The sequence below is a fragment of the Hyperolius riggenbachi genome, chromosome 1, assembly GCF_040937935.1.
Source record: "Hyperolius riggenbachi isolate aHypRig1 chromosome 1, aHypRig1.pri, whole genome shotgun sequence".
Taxonomy (NCBI): domain Eukaryota; kingdom Metazoa; phylum Chordata; class Amphibia; order Anura; family Hyperoliidae; genus Hyperolius; species Hyperolius riggenbachi.
Genome location: NC_090646.1, coordinates 665239528 through 665255575, shown reverse-complemented (window position 1 = coordinate 665255575; position 16048 = coordinate 665239528). Strand labels below are relative to the sequence as shown.

The following is a 16048-nucleotide window of genomic DNA, read 5'->3' as shown; positions in this document are numbered from 1 at the left end:
CAGTGTGGTTTGAATGATAAAACAACATATTTTTCTTATGAAATCTTTATGGTATGCGTGACTAGGGACGTGGTGGGGGTGTGACCAGGGGCGTGGCTTAAGTGTCCCTTTTTCTCATCTCAAAAAGTTGGGAGGTATGTTCCATGTACGGCAGCCCGCTCACCGATATATTACTTCCATGTACTGCCGCCCCTCTCCTATGTACAGTAACCCTCTCTCCCATATACAGCAGCCCTTTCTTCTATGCATCCCTTTTATGGCAACCCTCTCTCACATTTATGGCAGCCCTCTCTCCCATGTAGGGAAAGCCTTTCTCCATGTACTGCAGCCCGCTTGCTTTCCCTTGTACGGCAGCCCCTCTCATGCACTGCAGCCCTCCCCCATGTGTTGCAGTCACAGCCTCCAGCAGCATCATTGGAGCAGTGCAGGTGATGTGTGGAGCTGTTCGTGGTGCTTTTACTCACACCCGGCCATGATCACATTCACAGTGTAATCACTGCATGCTCTGCTTATTGGACGAGTAGTTCCTCCGTGTGTATGAGACGCAATGACGTGACGTCACCCTAGCACTCCCCTCCTGATCATCTGTGCTCCTCGTATCATCCTCTGCTGCCCTTGGCTGCTGCTTGCCTTATACTGCGCCGTGATTGGGCGATGTATCCCTCATACTGCGCTGTGATTGGCTGCTGCATGCCTGATACTGCGCTGTGATTGGGCGATGCAGATTAATGTGCGCTGTGATTGGGCCATGTTTCCCTTTCTGTGCTGTGATTGGGTGAGGCGGTGAGAGTGGGCGTGTTTGTCCAGCTGAGGAAGTGTGTGAGAATGCTGCTGAAGTGATCTCCCGCCGCGCTGTGACAGGTGTGCCCTGCTCGTGTCTCTGAGGTGATTCTCCTGTGCAGGTGAGCTCGTGTCGCCCCGCCCCCTGCTGATATCATCACTTCTGTGTATGGGTGTGGTCAGTGTACCTGTTATAGGCAGTGATACAGACAAAGCACAGGACGTTTATATTGCTTTTTCTTCTTCTTCTGGGGTACTCAATGCTGCAGCCACCAGGGCACGCTTTATAGGCAGGAGCAGGGTTAGGGAGTGTTGCCCAAGGTCTCCTACTGAATAGGTGCTGGTTTAAAGGGGTTCTCTTGTATTTTTAAAAAAGCTGAAACTGACACTTCCCTGGGGCTTCTATCGGCCCCCTGCAGCTGGAATGTCCCGTGCTGTCCTCCTCCGATCACCTGTTACCCGTCGCTGGTAACCTGCTAATTATTAGTCTAACTAGACCAGGGGTCTGAAACTCGCGGCCCGCGGGCCATTTGCGGCCCTCGATACAATATTTTGTGGCCCTCGCCGGCAAAATCTTCCTTATAGTTCGCTTCAGTGCTCCCAAGTAATCCGCTGCATCCCCGCCGCTAAACGAGGGCTGCAGAGCCCCCAAATCGCCCAGGGGGCAATCCGCCGCCATTTCCTGGAAGGGGCAGAGCTTTCAGCTTCAGCTCTGGCCCTCCTGACGTCAATCGCTGCACGGATCGCCGCCTCTCCCCGCCCCTCTCTGTGAAGGAAGAGTGAGAGGAGCAGACAGAGGCGGCGACCCGTGCGGCGATTGATGTCAGGAGGGGCAGAGCTGAAGCTGAAAGCTCTGCCCCTTCCAGGAAATGCCGGTGGATTGACCCCCGGGCGATTTGGGGGCTCTGCAGCCCTCGTTTTGCGGCGGGGACATGGCGGATTACTTGTAATGGGAGCACTGAAGCGAACTATAAGGTAAAATAGGCAAAATAGTTCGCTTCAGTGGGAATTTGATTTTGAAATCAAATCCCGCGGGGCAGGAGTTGTTGATTGTGAAATCCCTTATGCGGCCCGCCTCATCCTGAATTTGCCTCCTGCGGCCCCCCAGGTAAATTGAGTTTGAGACCCCTGAACTAGACGAATAGAACTGCGGCCGTGCACGTGCATGCTTGTGTGCTCGCTCCCGCGCACGTCATCGGGACCTTACTGCACAGGCGCAGTACAAAGTTTTCTTGTACTGCGCCTGTGCAGTAAGCTCCCAATGACGTGCAGGGGAGCGAGCACGCGCACGGCCGCGCAGCCGAAGTTCTATTCGTCTAGTTAGACTAATAATTAGCAGGTTACCAGCGACGGGGAACGGGTGATCGGAGGAGGACAGCACGGGACATTCCAGCTGCAGGGCGCCGATAGAAGCCCCAGGTAAGTGTCAGTTTCAGCTTTTTTTAAAAATACAAGAGAACCCCTTTAAAGTGGAACTGAAGATGTAAAAGGAAAAAACATTTTTCACTTTCCTGGGTCTTCCGCCAGCCACCTGCAGCTACCCTGTGCATGCAAAGCTGCCAAACGATTCTCTGTTTCCCCGCCGTGGCTGACTTTTGGAGCTGCCGACTTTTGAAATCTAGTATAATCAGAAGGAATATATCCTGGGGAGATAAAATAGTAGAATGAGGCTCAGTACACACATCCAATTTTTATCTGCAGATGACTGGTCAATTTTACTGCCTCCATGTAGTATGAGAGCACACCTACACAATCTGCTCATATTCTACATCTGTTCCACCTAATACTACATGGCAGTGGGGAAATTGGCCGGTCATCTGCAGATTAAATTTGGCTTTGTGCACAGAACCTAAATCTGAATACTCACCACCCGACTGACTGCAATACTCACCTCCTCATGACGAGTATTCCACAATCCATCTTCCGGCTGGTATGTGCAATATCACACATTGGGCCTCAATTCATAAAGCATTACCTCATGCGGTAATGCTGAAAACAGCAGACTTTACCGACCACTTAGCAAAATGTCAATTCATAAAGGCTGTTACCGCATGAAAAGCTGACATTACCGACCAGGGAGCTAAATTACCGACTTGGCTGCAGTTACTGACAACACATGTCAGTAAATTGTCAGCAAATGTCAATTCATAAAGCCTTCAACATGCGGTAAGCCTGGCGGTAGTTACCGACACCTCTGGTGAGGTCTTAACAAGTTACCGACAGCTCTGACAGCTCTGATTAATGCAAAGTGCAGAGATCCGAAAGTCTGTTTGATTCATCTGTGGAGAGAGCCAAAGAGCCCTCTGTGTGAATCATTTCAGCAGCCAGGGAAAGACTGTGTGACTCATCTGTCTGAACCATTCAATCAAAATCGGTATGCACACCTAATAAGTAGTAGGTAAAATGCAACAAATGGGTGCTCAGTTAGTAAACCAGACCTAACTAGAGGTCTTACACTAAGTAATATACATAGAAAATAACCGGCACTCCAAGCAGTAGTGATGCTTATATTTGTTTATATTGTAAAAAAGAATTTGCATACAAAAAGATGGCTTTTACATACAAAGAAATGGCTAATAAGACAATACACAGTGGGCTCTGTGTGACAAAGAATGGCCCAAACAATGGAATCATACATGCATGACAATCAGCTAACACAGTCAGCTAACACAGCAGGAGATATACATGACAATCAATGAAATGCACAGAGATAAACAGCTGCTAGTAATAGGATACAATGCTTCCGCCCAAGGCAGATCAAACAAATAGGCTGCTAGCACCACCTGGGGACGATCTCTTACCCTTTGAGAAAGATTAGACGAAACAGCGCTGTCAGGGTAATTTATTTTGCTGATCTGGACAATCATTAGAGCTCTTTCACTGCTGCTAGCAGCCTGATTGTCATGCATGTATGATTCCATTGTTTGGGCCATTCTTTGTCACACAGAGCCCACTGTGTATTGTCTTATTAGCCATTTCTTTGTATGTAAAAGCCATCTTTTTGTATGCAAATTCTTTTTTACAATATAAACAAATATAAGCATCACTACTGCTTGGAGTGCCGGTTATTTTCTATGTATATTACTCATCTGTCTGAGTCATCAGTGGAAAGAGCCCTCTGTGTGAGTAATTTCTGCAGGCAGGGAAAGACTGTGTGACTCATCTGAGAGAGCCGTCTGTGTGATTCATTTCTGCAGGGCAAAGAGGGAATCGGGACACTGCTCTACTCTACCGCTCAATGGGCTGCGGTAATTTACCGACCTCCAAGGCCAGCTGGGGAAATCTTTATGAATTAGCACACAGACCGGGAAAATACCGAGTGCGGTATTTTCCCGACAAGATTTTTGTTATCGCACTGCTGTTTATGAATCGAGGCCAATGAACGCAAATGGGAAGTCAAGCAATTGCAGTAACTTGCACGGAGTCGGCAGGGAACTTAAAGGGACACTTAAGGGTAGGAAAAAAGACATGGGTTTTACTCGCCCGGGGCTTCCACCAGCCCCCTGCAGCTATCCGGTGTCCATGGGGTCTCGCTCGGATCCGCCGGCAGCTACTTCCGTTTTCGGCGACAGGCCTGGGAACGCGAGTGATTCTTTGTGCTTCTGGCTGCAATAGAGCCCTCTATACTGCTATTGCGTCCAAGAACGCAAAGAATCACTCGCATTCCCAGGCCTGTCGTCGAAAACGGAAGTAGCTGCCGGCGCGGCCAGGAGGATCTGAGCGAGACTGCAAGGGCACCGGACAGCTGCAGGGGGCTGGTGGAAGCCCCAGGTGCGTAAAACTCATTTTTTTCCTACCCTTAAGTGTCCCTTTAAAGATCTGATCAGCCTTGATGGTCTTTATCACCATGCAACACTAAACGTCTTTGCGTGATCGCCTGCCTTTACTTACGTTGCGAGGTCGCGGAAAAGGTCGCCCGACGCTCAAAGTACTGCCTGTCAGGACCATCAGGAAAAATTGCCTGTCTTCAGAAAAACCATCAGGAAAAATGCTTTGGGTACTGGCCTTATAGGACAACCGAAGTGACGTGGTTAGATAGACATGTATGTACAGTACCAAGTAAAATTAACAAATGAGCTTTACTCACCTGGGGCTTTCTCCAGCCTCTTGCAGCCGTCTGTCCCACGCTGACCACTCCGCTATACGCCGCCACCCCGGTCTCCGCGCACGGTATTCAGGCTGACCCCAAGGTCGTCCTTACTGCGGCTGCTCGAAGCGGCGCTGTCAATCATGGCCACGTTGCCCACGGCGCACTGCGCAAGCGCAGTAGTTCCTGCCACGGGCAGGCGCAGTAGTTCACGCCGCAGGCAGGCGCAGTACTTCACGCCGTGTGCAACGTGGCCATGATTGACAGCGGCTCTTCTCGCAGCTGCAGTAAGGACGACCTCGGGGTCAGCCTGAATACCGTGTGCGGAGACCGGGGTGGCGGTGGAGAGCGGAGTGGTCAGCTTGGGACAGACTGCTGCAAGGGACTGGAGAAAGCCCCAGATTAGTAAAGCCTTATTAGATTTCAGCTTGGAGATGGTGCTCATAACTTCAGTTGGTGTGATTGTGGTGTTGAGGATGTAGCTTGATGAGTGCAGGGACCCTTTCTATTGATGATTAAGAAGGCTTCTGGACATTTTTAAAGTGGTCCTCCACTGTAAGTTCCAAATGAGAAAGAGCCAGGGCACTTACTATGACTGTTCCTCCTCTTTCTTTTACCCAATGCAGCAATGGTTGGCTACCTCGTTAGGGTGGTGTGGGAGAGGTCTGAATAGAATACATGAAAAAACGGTGCTTGGAAAAAAGGGCGCAGGGTTTGCCGCTAGTAAAATCCCACTAAAATTAGTGATATGCTACTGAATTTCCATAGAAAAATATCGGCAATATTTACCAATATTTTACTATGACTAAACCTAACCCTACTCTCCCACAGAATGCTCCCTCTACCAATGCCTAACCCTAATGCTGCATACACACTTGAGATAAAAGTCTTTGGAAAATGAAAGATCACAGACCAATTTTACCCCCTTCCATGTAGTATGAGAGCCATACCTACACAGTCTATTCTATGGAGCTGCACTCCCCAACAAATAAAATCTTTGCAGGATGCTGCACACACAGATGCCCGTACACACTCAAAAGATCATTATCTGCAAAAGATCTGTTCCTGCAAAAGATCCATTCCATGCAAAATGCATTATAGTCTATGAGATCTGCAGATCATCATACACACTTGGTTTAACAGACAATCATCTGCAGATCATCTGCAGATCAGATTCAACAGGGTGGATTTTCAGATCTGCAGATGATTGCCAGATATGCAGATGAAGTCTGTTAAACCAAGTGTGTATGATGATCTGCAGATCTCATAGACGATAATGCATTTTGCATGGAATGGATCTTTTGCAGGAACAGATCTTTTGCAGATAATGATCTTTTGAGTGTGTACGGGCATCTGTGTGTGCAGCATCTTGCAAAGATTTTATCTGATGGGGAGTGCAGCTCCATAGAATAGACTGTGTAGAGTATGGCTCTCATACTACATAGAATGGGGTAAAATTGGTCTGTGATCTTTCATTTTCCAAAGACTGTTATCTCAAGTGTGTATGCAGCATAAGACTCCCCTGCTGGTGCCTAACCCTAACCCCCCCTCCTTGTTGTGCCTAACCCTAAGACTCCCCCTTGTTGTGCCTAACCCTAAGACTTCCCCCCCGGTGGTGCCTAGCCTTAAAGAGAACCAGAGATGAAGCACCCTTATGTATTTTATCATAAAAATCAATGAGAACATGACAGTAAACACCTACCATGCTTTTAAGGCTGCCATACACTGGTCGATGTGCCATTAGATCGACCAGCTGACAGATCCCTATCTGATCGAATCTGATCAGATAGGGATCGTATGGCTGCCTAACTGCAAACAGATTGTGAATCGGTTTCAGCCTGAAACCGATTCACCATCTGCTGAGCTGCTCCTGCCGCCTGTGCCCCCCCCCCCCCCCGTATACATTACCTGAGGCTGGCTCCGGGGTCCTCTTCTCCTCGCTGCACCGCACCGCACCGCTCCATCCCGGCGCTTCCTGGGTCACTGCAGTGACCAGGAAGTTCAAATAGAGCGCCCTCTATTTCAACTTCCTGGTCACCGGAGTGACACAGGAAGTACTGGGATGGAGCGGTGCGGTGCAGCGAGGAGAAGAGGACCCCGGAGCCAGCCTCAGGTAATGTATCCATGCGTCGGATCGGGCCGAATCGTACGCCGCAAGCGACGCGCTCCTACCGCCGGGCGATCGAGGGTAATTTCCCGCACGGCGCGATCGACGGACCGATCCGATTTCGGGAGGAAATCGGATCGGCGGGTGCGTTTGGCGCAAGCGATTGGCAGCAGATTCGATCCCAGGATCGAATCTGCTGTCGAAACGGCCAGCAATCGAGCCAGTGTATGGCCACCTTTAGTTTCTTTCTCCTCTGCCTAATTACTCTGCTATCAGCTGTGAAAAGAAAGCCCGACTGAGCCAGTCTAAGTTTGACCTGGAATCAGATTAGCTGAGTCCGTCTGCCATCATTTCAAGCCCTCCTCCTCCTGGCTATGCCTTCCTGCTTTGCATACACAGTAGGTGGTCTAGACTGGTTAGGAGATTCAATTGTTTCCATTCATTACCTGAGGTAATTATATCCTCCATACTTCAGCCGCTCGTTCCAAGTCCTGGTCGGGGGAAATCCAGGGCGGGCTTCTGTGCTGCAGGAGGATGACGTCACCGGCACTCCTCAGCGTGGCGGGCGTGCGCATTTGGGCTCTCTACACTGCGCATGCGTCCCCCAAGCTAGGCTTGTATGCTGAGCAGCGCAGAAGCGCTGCAAGCGTACAAAGTAACGATTTGAGCTGCTCATGACCCGGAACAAGAAGGGTATGAGCCGGCGGCCATCTTGGATATCTCCCGGGTGGAAAATGTAAAAATAAAAGAAATAAGGCACACCAGAGCGGCGAAAATAGAGGTAAAATGATTTCCTTGTCAAAAGCTATCGATATATATATATATATATATTTTGTGTGTTATTATTCATCTCTGGTTCCCTTTAAGACCCTTCCGGTGTTGCCTAACCCTTAGGACCTCCCCCCCCCCCCGGTCGTGCTTTGCCCCACCTGGTGGTTAGAAAATTGACCAGAGATACAGTAATTCATGCACTCATTTGGTCCTCTTGGACATACTTGGACAGCTCAAAAACACAGCTCTTGCAACTCCTCTGTGCCTCCACATGAAAGATAGACAAGCCAACAGTTCCAAACACCAACAAGGAAACACGTGGGCACCAGTAAAATGCACACCTCTGTTTTTAATGATGAATTTTCCAGCAGATGTCCAGCAAAATTTCCAGCAGATGTCAAATAATTTCGCATTAAATATGCATCCTCACGGACAGTTTTTGTTCTCAGCGGCGCTGAACAGGGCTCAACACCACTGAACAGGCGCTTCCCTTAAAAGTACTTCTGGGTGCGCTCACATGCTCTGTGGTCAATGCGTTTGCTCCATCTGAGTGACGTCGCGTCATACGGACAATTGTACGCATGCACAGGTTACGCGTAACAGTGATTGGCTGTGTCCCATGGCTAGAAGTTGCGTTCCAAATGAATGCTCATTCACTCTCATGGTATTATTATGCTGCCAGTCACAAATGCAGGAAATCCTGCATAACAATAGGAGAGCAAATATAAATAATCCCGGATGTGAGGGCTTGCGGAAATGCGAATAGGGACATTACAGTGCTGCTATTTGCATTTCCACAAGCCCCAGAGCCAAGATTTCAAATCACTACCGCTGATCAGGCGCCTACAGGTGCTGAAATTTTCCTTGATTGCCACATATTGTGGCCATTATAAAAGCTGTGATTTGCGGCAAAGAAGGTAAATGTTTGCGCCCGATAGCAGCCTCCACCGTGCGCCCAAATTTCCTTTCTTTGCCACTACTCACGTTTTTTTTTTTATAATAGGTGCCTATGGCGGTGCCAGTTTTTCCCAAAAGGGCTCTTGCACCCTATTTCCCTGCTTTGGTCTGAATAGAGCTTCATGTCCGTGTAAGGATCCGGCAGACATCTTTGGCTTCTCACAAGTGGAAGAAGGACTTCTTTTGAATGATAAAACTGATAACTGCATATCACATCTCTTGGAACTGAGACAGACAGATGTGCAGGGTGAGGTAACCTCTGTGCTCTTTTCATCAACAGTCCAATGGGCTCTATTCATTCACCCCCCCGGCAGTATTCCTGAGCTGAGCTCAGGCTGAGTGACACATGCTCAAACCGCGAATGTCCCTTTGCAGCCCACGGCGGAGCTAGCCGGACAGCGTGGGCAGCGCGTGTTTCAGCCATCCTGGGTCTTTTGACTACTCCTAACTGGTGAGCCTCGTGTTACTCGCCTGCTCTGTTGCTACTTTTTTTCTATCACTGAGTTTTTTCTCACTGTGAGCCTTGTGCTCTCTATCTACTCTATTGCTGCTATTTCTCACTATACTACCTCATCTCATGCTGCTAATATTCTTTACCTCACTATTGTTCCTATTGAATTTATAATCTACTTTTTGAATGCTGTATCTAGTGTTGGGCGAACACCTAGATGTTCGGTTCGCGAACGTTCGCCGAACATCGCCGCGATGTTCGGGTGTTCGCGCCGAACTCCGAACATAATGGAAGTCAATGGGGACCCGAACTTTCGTGCTTTGTAAAGCTTCCTTACATGCTACATACCCCAAATTAGCAGGGTATGTGCACCTTGGGAGTGGGTACAAGGGGAAAAAAATATTTGAAAAAGAGCTTATAGTTTTTGAGAAAATTGATTGTAAAGTTTCAAAGGAAAAACTGTCTTTTAAATGTGGAGAATGTGATGTTTCTTTGCACATGTAACATGCTTTTTGTCGACATGCAGTCATAAGTGTAATACAGAGAAGAGGTTCCAGGAAAAGGGACCGGTAACGCTAACCCAGCACCAGCAGCAGCACATGTGATGGAACAGGAGGAGGCGCAGGAGGAGAAGGCCACGCTTTGTGAGACACAACAACCCAGGCCTTGCATGAGGACAAAAAGCGTGCGGATAGCATGCTTTGTACCGCCATGCATGCAGTCATAAATGTAATACAGATAAGAGGTTCAATAAACAGGGACAGGGCGGCAACGCTAACCAGCAGCAGCAGCAGCAGCAGCAGCACACGTGATGGAACAGGAGGAGGCGCAGGAGGAGAAGGCCATGCTTTTTAAAACACAACAACCCAGGCCTTGCATGAGGACAAAAAGCGTGCGGATAGCATGCTTTGTACCGCCATGCATGCAGTCATAAATGTAATAAAGATAAGAGGTTCAATAAACAGGGACAGGGCGGCAACGCTAACCCAGCAGCAGCAGCAGCAGCAGCACACGTGATGGAACAGGAGGAGGCGCAGGAGGAGAAGGCCATGCTTTTTAAAACACCACAACCCAGGCCTTGCATGAGGACAAAAAGCGTGCGGATAGCATGCTTTGTACCGCCATGCATGCAGTCATAAATGTAATAAAGATAAGAGGTTCAATAAACAGGGACCGGCAACGCTAACCCAGCAGCAGCAGCAGCAGCACACGTGATGGAACAGGAGGAGGCGCAGGAGGAGAAGGCCATGCTTTTTAAAACACAACAACCCAGGCCTTGCATGAGGACAAAAAGCGTGCGGATATAGCAGCAATGCTTTTTGCCGCCATGCAGTCATAAATGTAATAAAGATGAGAGGTTCAATAAACAGGGACCGGAAACGCTAAACCATCCCAGATGTTCATTGGTCATGTTACTTGGTTGGGGTCCTGGAGTGTTGCGTAGTCGTTTCCAATCCAGGATTGATTCATTTTAATTTGAGTAAGACGGTCTGCATTTTCTGTGGAGAGGCGGATACGCCGATCTGTGACGATGCCTCCGGCAGCACTGAAACAGCGTTCTGACATAACGCTGGCTGCCGGGCAAGCCAGCACCTCTATTGCGTACATTGCCAGTTCGTGCCAGGTGTCTAGCTTCATGCCCGGTTTCAGGTCCAGCGGTGCCAGCCACAAATCCGTCTGTTCCTTTATTCCCCTCCAAATTTCCTCCCCTGTGTGCTGCTTATCCTCAAGGCAGATCAGCTTCAGCAACGCTTGCTGACGCATGCCAACAGCTGTGCTGCACTGCTTCCACGATCCTACTACTGCTGGAGCTGGGTTAGCGTTTCCGGATGAGGTACAGCTTTGAGATGCGTTGGAGGAGAAGGAGTCAGAGAGGTAGGTGCTGCTGTTGTTATCCAGTGGGAGGGACGGCGGTGCAGCTGTTTGCGGCGTGGGCAACACCCGCGCCGTAGCAGGTGAGGAATCGCTGCCAGGCTCCACAAGGTTCACCCAGTGCGCGGTAAGGGAGATGTATCGACCCTGGCCGAACGCAATCGTCCAGGTGTCAGTGGTGAGGTGAACCTTGCAGGCAACGGCATTCTTCAAGCTTCGGGTTATTTAGCTGACCACGTGCTCATGCAACTCAGGCACTGCAGAGCGCGCAAAGTGGTAGCGGCTGGGAACCACGTAACGTGGGATGGCCACTGACATCATGCCCTTGAAGCTGTTTGTCTCCACCACTCGATATGGCAGCATTTCGCAGGCCAGAAGCTTGGCTATGCTGGCTGCCTGTTACTGCCACGGCCCGGGGGTCATTTGCTGGCAATTTCCTCTTGCGCTCAAACATCTCCGAGACAGACAACTCAACCGTAGGGCTGCACACCGAAGGGCTGTTGGTTGTTGTGTTTGATGAACACTGGGAGACCTCAAGAGCACTAGTCCGGAAAGTGACAGTGTCAGCGTCGTCTGATGTTTGTGAATGTTGTGAACCACGCAATGGCTGGGCTACTGCTGCTGCTGAGGCGGGTCTGGTGGTGAGTCTGGTGAACCCAAGGGAGGCGTTGTTGCTGGTGGTACCCTGTCCTGCCGCGTTTGCCCACAGAGTGGGATGTTTGGATAGAATGTGGCGGCTCATGCTGGTGGTGGAGTTTGTTAATACTTTTCCACCTGCTTAGGCGGGTCTTGCACACCTTGCAAATCGCCATGGTAACATCCTCAGTGCAGTCTTCAAAGAAAGCCCAGACTTTGGAGCACCTGCCTTGCTGGCGATTTCTGTTTGCGCCTCTTTTGCCTCTCACTTGAACTTCCACGCTTGCGGTGCCTGAAATTGCGCGCCGCCTACCTTGTGGCACAAGGCGAACTCGTGCAGCAGTGGGTTCCTCAACAGACTCATCTGTGCTGCTGCTACGACGGCGATGTTCTCGTTCACAAACAAAATCTGGGTCTATGTCCACATTGTCCATACCCTCCTCTTCCATCTCCTCAAACTCGTCATATGTCATTGTGGGGGGCCGCCGCCGTGGAGTAGAGCTCCCCTTAACAACCTCTGCGCAGCTCACTCCAACGTCATCTGGTTATCTGGCAGTTGTGTGCGTGGTGTCGCTGCCGGTTGTGTCAGCTTTGTGCCCACTGGCTCCTTGTAACTGGCTGAGGACTCGGACCTCGTGCGTGATGTGCTGGTGCTGCTTAACCCACTGCTGGACGCTTGAGAGGTCATCCAAGTAATTATCTGGTCCTGTTCTTTTGGATCTGTGAGAGTGGTTGTCCTGGACAACATGGGCGGTATTGAGTGGGTTTTCTTGGGTGCTCCCCTGTGGCCTGTACGTGAACCGTCAGGGGAAACACCTCTTCCCTTGCCCCTCCCTCTTTCACCGGATTTCTCCCTCATTTCACTTATCCTTAAAGTACACGCTGACTGGCAGCAGTACAGTGGCAGTACAGAAATGCTATACAGTGGTGGGTAAGCGGTGTACCACTATTGCCAGCAGCGACACAGAGCACAATGCTATACAGTGGCGGGTGAGCGGTGTACTACTGTTCCCAGCAGACACAGAGTGGCAGTAAACACAATGCTATATAGTGTGGCTGAGCCGTGTACACAGAGTGGCATTAAACACAATGCTATATAGTCTGCTATATAGTCACCCCGAACGGGGTGATGTTCTGCAGAACCCGAACAGTGGCAAACACTGTTCGCCCAACACTACTGGGAACGCAGATTTTAGTACCTAAACACACGATACAACATGTTTTCCGGGGTCCGACTCTGAGGCACATACAGATGGTCCCGATCATCATCCTCATCATACAACTCTTCTCCTGAGTCTGACCCACCCACCACCTCTGCCACCCCAACATCCCCAGACACAGACCCCTCATCGTCCTCAACATTAACTTGGGATGCTGGCCTGAGCCAGACCTCCTCCTCCACATCAGGCCCCATCATCTCCTCAATGGCAGCCCTCATTAATCGCTCTGGCGACGGACCGATGGACACAACGTTCTCCTCCGGGGAGGGCTGCTGCTGACCACTGGCTGCTGGGGTGGATGTTATAGCTTGCGTGGGGCGTTGGCTGTTGCTGTTGTTGGGAGTGCTGCTCACAGCGGAGGTCTCTGGGGAACTCATGTTGAGCTCATATAGTGGTTGACGGTGAGTGGAGTATTACTGATCCCAGCAATATACACACTGACTGGCAGAGTACGCAATGCTATATAGTGTGGCTGAGCGGTGTACACAGAGTGGCAGTAAACACAATGCTATATAGTCTGGCTGAGCGAGCGGTGTACTACTGTTCCCAGCAGAATCAGAGTGGCAGTAAACAATGGTATATAGTCTGGCTGAGCAGTGTACACAGAGTGTCAGTAAACAATGGTATATAGTCTGGCTGAGCGGTGTACACAGAGTTTCAGTAAACAATGGTATATAGTCTGGCTGAGCGGTGTACACAGAGTGTCAGTAAACAATGGTATATAGTCTGGCTGAGCGGTGTACACAGAGTGTCAGTAAACAATGGTATATAGTCTGGCTGAGCGGTGTACACAGAGTGTCAGAAAACAATGGTATATAGTCTGGCTGAGCGGTGTACACAGAGTGTCAGTAAACAATGGTATATAATCTGGCTGAGCGGTGTACACAGAGTGTCAGTAAACACAATGCTATATATAGCGTGGCTGAGCGAGGTGCACAGTGGCAGTACACACAATGCTATATAGTCAGGCTAAGCCGTGTACACAGAGTGTCAGAAAACACAATGCTATATATAGCGTGGCTGAGCGAGGTGCACAGTGGCAGTACACACAATGCTATATAGTCAGGCTAAGCCGTGTACACAGAGTGTCAGAAAACACAATGCTCTATATAGCGTGGCTGAGCTAGGTGCACACAGTGGCAGTACACACAATGCTATATAGTCAGGCTAAGCCGTGTACACAGTGTCAGAAAACACAATGCTATATATAGCGTGGCTGAGCGAGGTGCACAGTGGCAGTACACACAATGCTATATAGTCAGGCTAAGCCGTGTACACAGAGTGTCAGAAAACACAATGCTATATATAGCGTGGCTGAGCGAGGTGCACACAGTGGCAGTACACACAATGCTATATAGTCAGGCTAAGCCGTGTACACAGAGTGTCAGAAAACACAATGCTATATATAGCGTGGCTGAGCGAGGTGCACAGTGGCAGTAAACAATGCTATATATAGTCTGGCTGAGCGAGCGGTGTACTACTGTTCCCAGCAGCGACACACAATGACTGGGGGGGGGGGACCCTGGCTAGCGTGGCTGGAGCGCGAACTACCCTGCCTGCCTACCCAAAGCTAAACCCACAGACAAATGGCGGAGATATGACGTGGTTCGGGTATTTATTTACCCGAACCACGTGACCGTTCGGCCAATCAGAGCGCGTTCGGGTCCGAACCATGTGACCCGTTCGGCCAATCACAGCGCTAGCCGAACGTTCGGCCATGCGCTCTTAGTTCGGCCGTGTGGCCGAACGGTTTGGCCGAGCACCGTCAGGTGTTCGGCCGAACTCGAACATCACCCGAACAGGGTGATGTTCTGCAGAACCCGAACAGTGGCGAACACTGTTCGCCCAACACTAGCTGTATCATTAACTTTTGGGCACTGTATATAATATATTTACTGTAATAGCACTTTATTAGCAACAGATTTGTGCCTTTTTGATTATATGTACTAGGATTGTCCCATATGTGCCTCCCCTGTGGACTCTCTCTGTGACACAGTGTGTTTACATAGGTTGTTAGTTATTATACTGTGACACTGTGACCTACTTTATCGCAGAGGCTCCCAGGTGTGACACATCCTCATATACTAACTACGTTTTACACCAGGCTCTATATATAATTGTAAAACAGGATTTTTTTTGGCCCAGTTTGGCTGTGTGGTTTATTTTTGTGGTGGCAACTAATAAAGACATTTGCATTTACTTGACCCTTGAATTGTATTTTGCTCATTCTTTACTATTAATGATCCATGTCAGGTGGTCTTGTCTTTGTAGTTGAATACATGCTCAAACCGCCGCATGCTCTGTGCTTCTGGGTCCCGTGCGTGATCAGCGGGACCTAGACTTCTCCCCCCCCGGCCACTGGAATCCCCATTACCTCCCAGATCTTCCTGGAGACCCGGTGGCCAAACAGGTTTGTGGAGCAGTGGCGTTACGTTTGGGGGCGGCGTGGGGCCATGGGGGAGGGAGGAAAATTGAAAAAAAAAATTATCTGATTGGCTAAGATAAGCATTGTATTGGATACAAGGGGATTTGTATCCACTGCATTGTTGCCATTTGCTTCTTGGCTGAGCTGTGCTGTGATCTGTGTCATCTGTGAGTTGCTGATCTGCTAATCATGTTTTCTGCCTACCTGTTACAAATTTTTGCCTGGACTCCAACTATTCTCTCTGCCTTCTGCCTGCATTGATTTTTGTCTGAACTTTAATTGATTTAGGATACTTTCACATTAGGACGTTGCGGTTTGGTGCGACGTTAAAATCGCACTGCAAACTAACAACACAACGTGGACAAATGTTGCACCGCAGCGTTACCAACGCATACAGCAAATACAGTAGAAAATACAGGCAATGAGGAATATGTTGCCAAGTCTTACTGAGCATGTGCAAGCAGTCCAACACAGCTAATAACATGTATAACGCACTGCATGCAGCACTTTCATTTAACGTGCAGCGTTAGACACCAACGCAACGTCTGCACTGTGAACTAGGGTTGCAACGGTATGAAAATCCACGGTATGATAACCGTCAAAAAAAATATCACGGTATACGGTATTAAGCTCATCTACACGCGTAGATAAGGCCCCGATCTGGTGGCTCGATTAGCCGCCGGATCGCCTCTTCTGCGTCCCCGCTCGCCGGATTCGATACCCGCTCGTCCCCGCCGGCGCC

General features: G+C 49.6%; 2 protein-coding genes across 3 annotated transcripts in view; one reads left to right on the top strand and one right to left on the bottom strand.

The window, feature by feature from the left end:
- LOC137532336 (gamma-crystallin-3-like) overlaps positions 1 to 16048 on the bottom strand; it is a 32688-nt gene that overhangs the window by 14496 nt on the left and 2144 nt on the right. The gene's annotated exons all lie outside the window — the stretch shown is intronic.
- LOC137532290 (NACHT, LRR and PYD domains-containing protein 12-like) overlaps positions 816 to 16048 on the top strand; it is a 362324-nt gene continuing 347091 nt past the window's right edge. For both annotated transcript variants that reach the window (XM_068252670.1, XM_068252660.1), the window contains exon 1: positions 816 to 902. The gene's annotated coding sequence lies outside the window, so the exon portion shown is untranslated. The remainder of the gene's footprint in view (positions 903 to 16048) is intronic.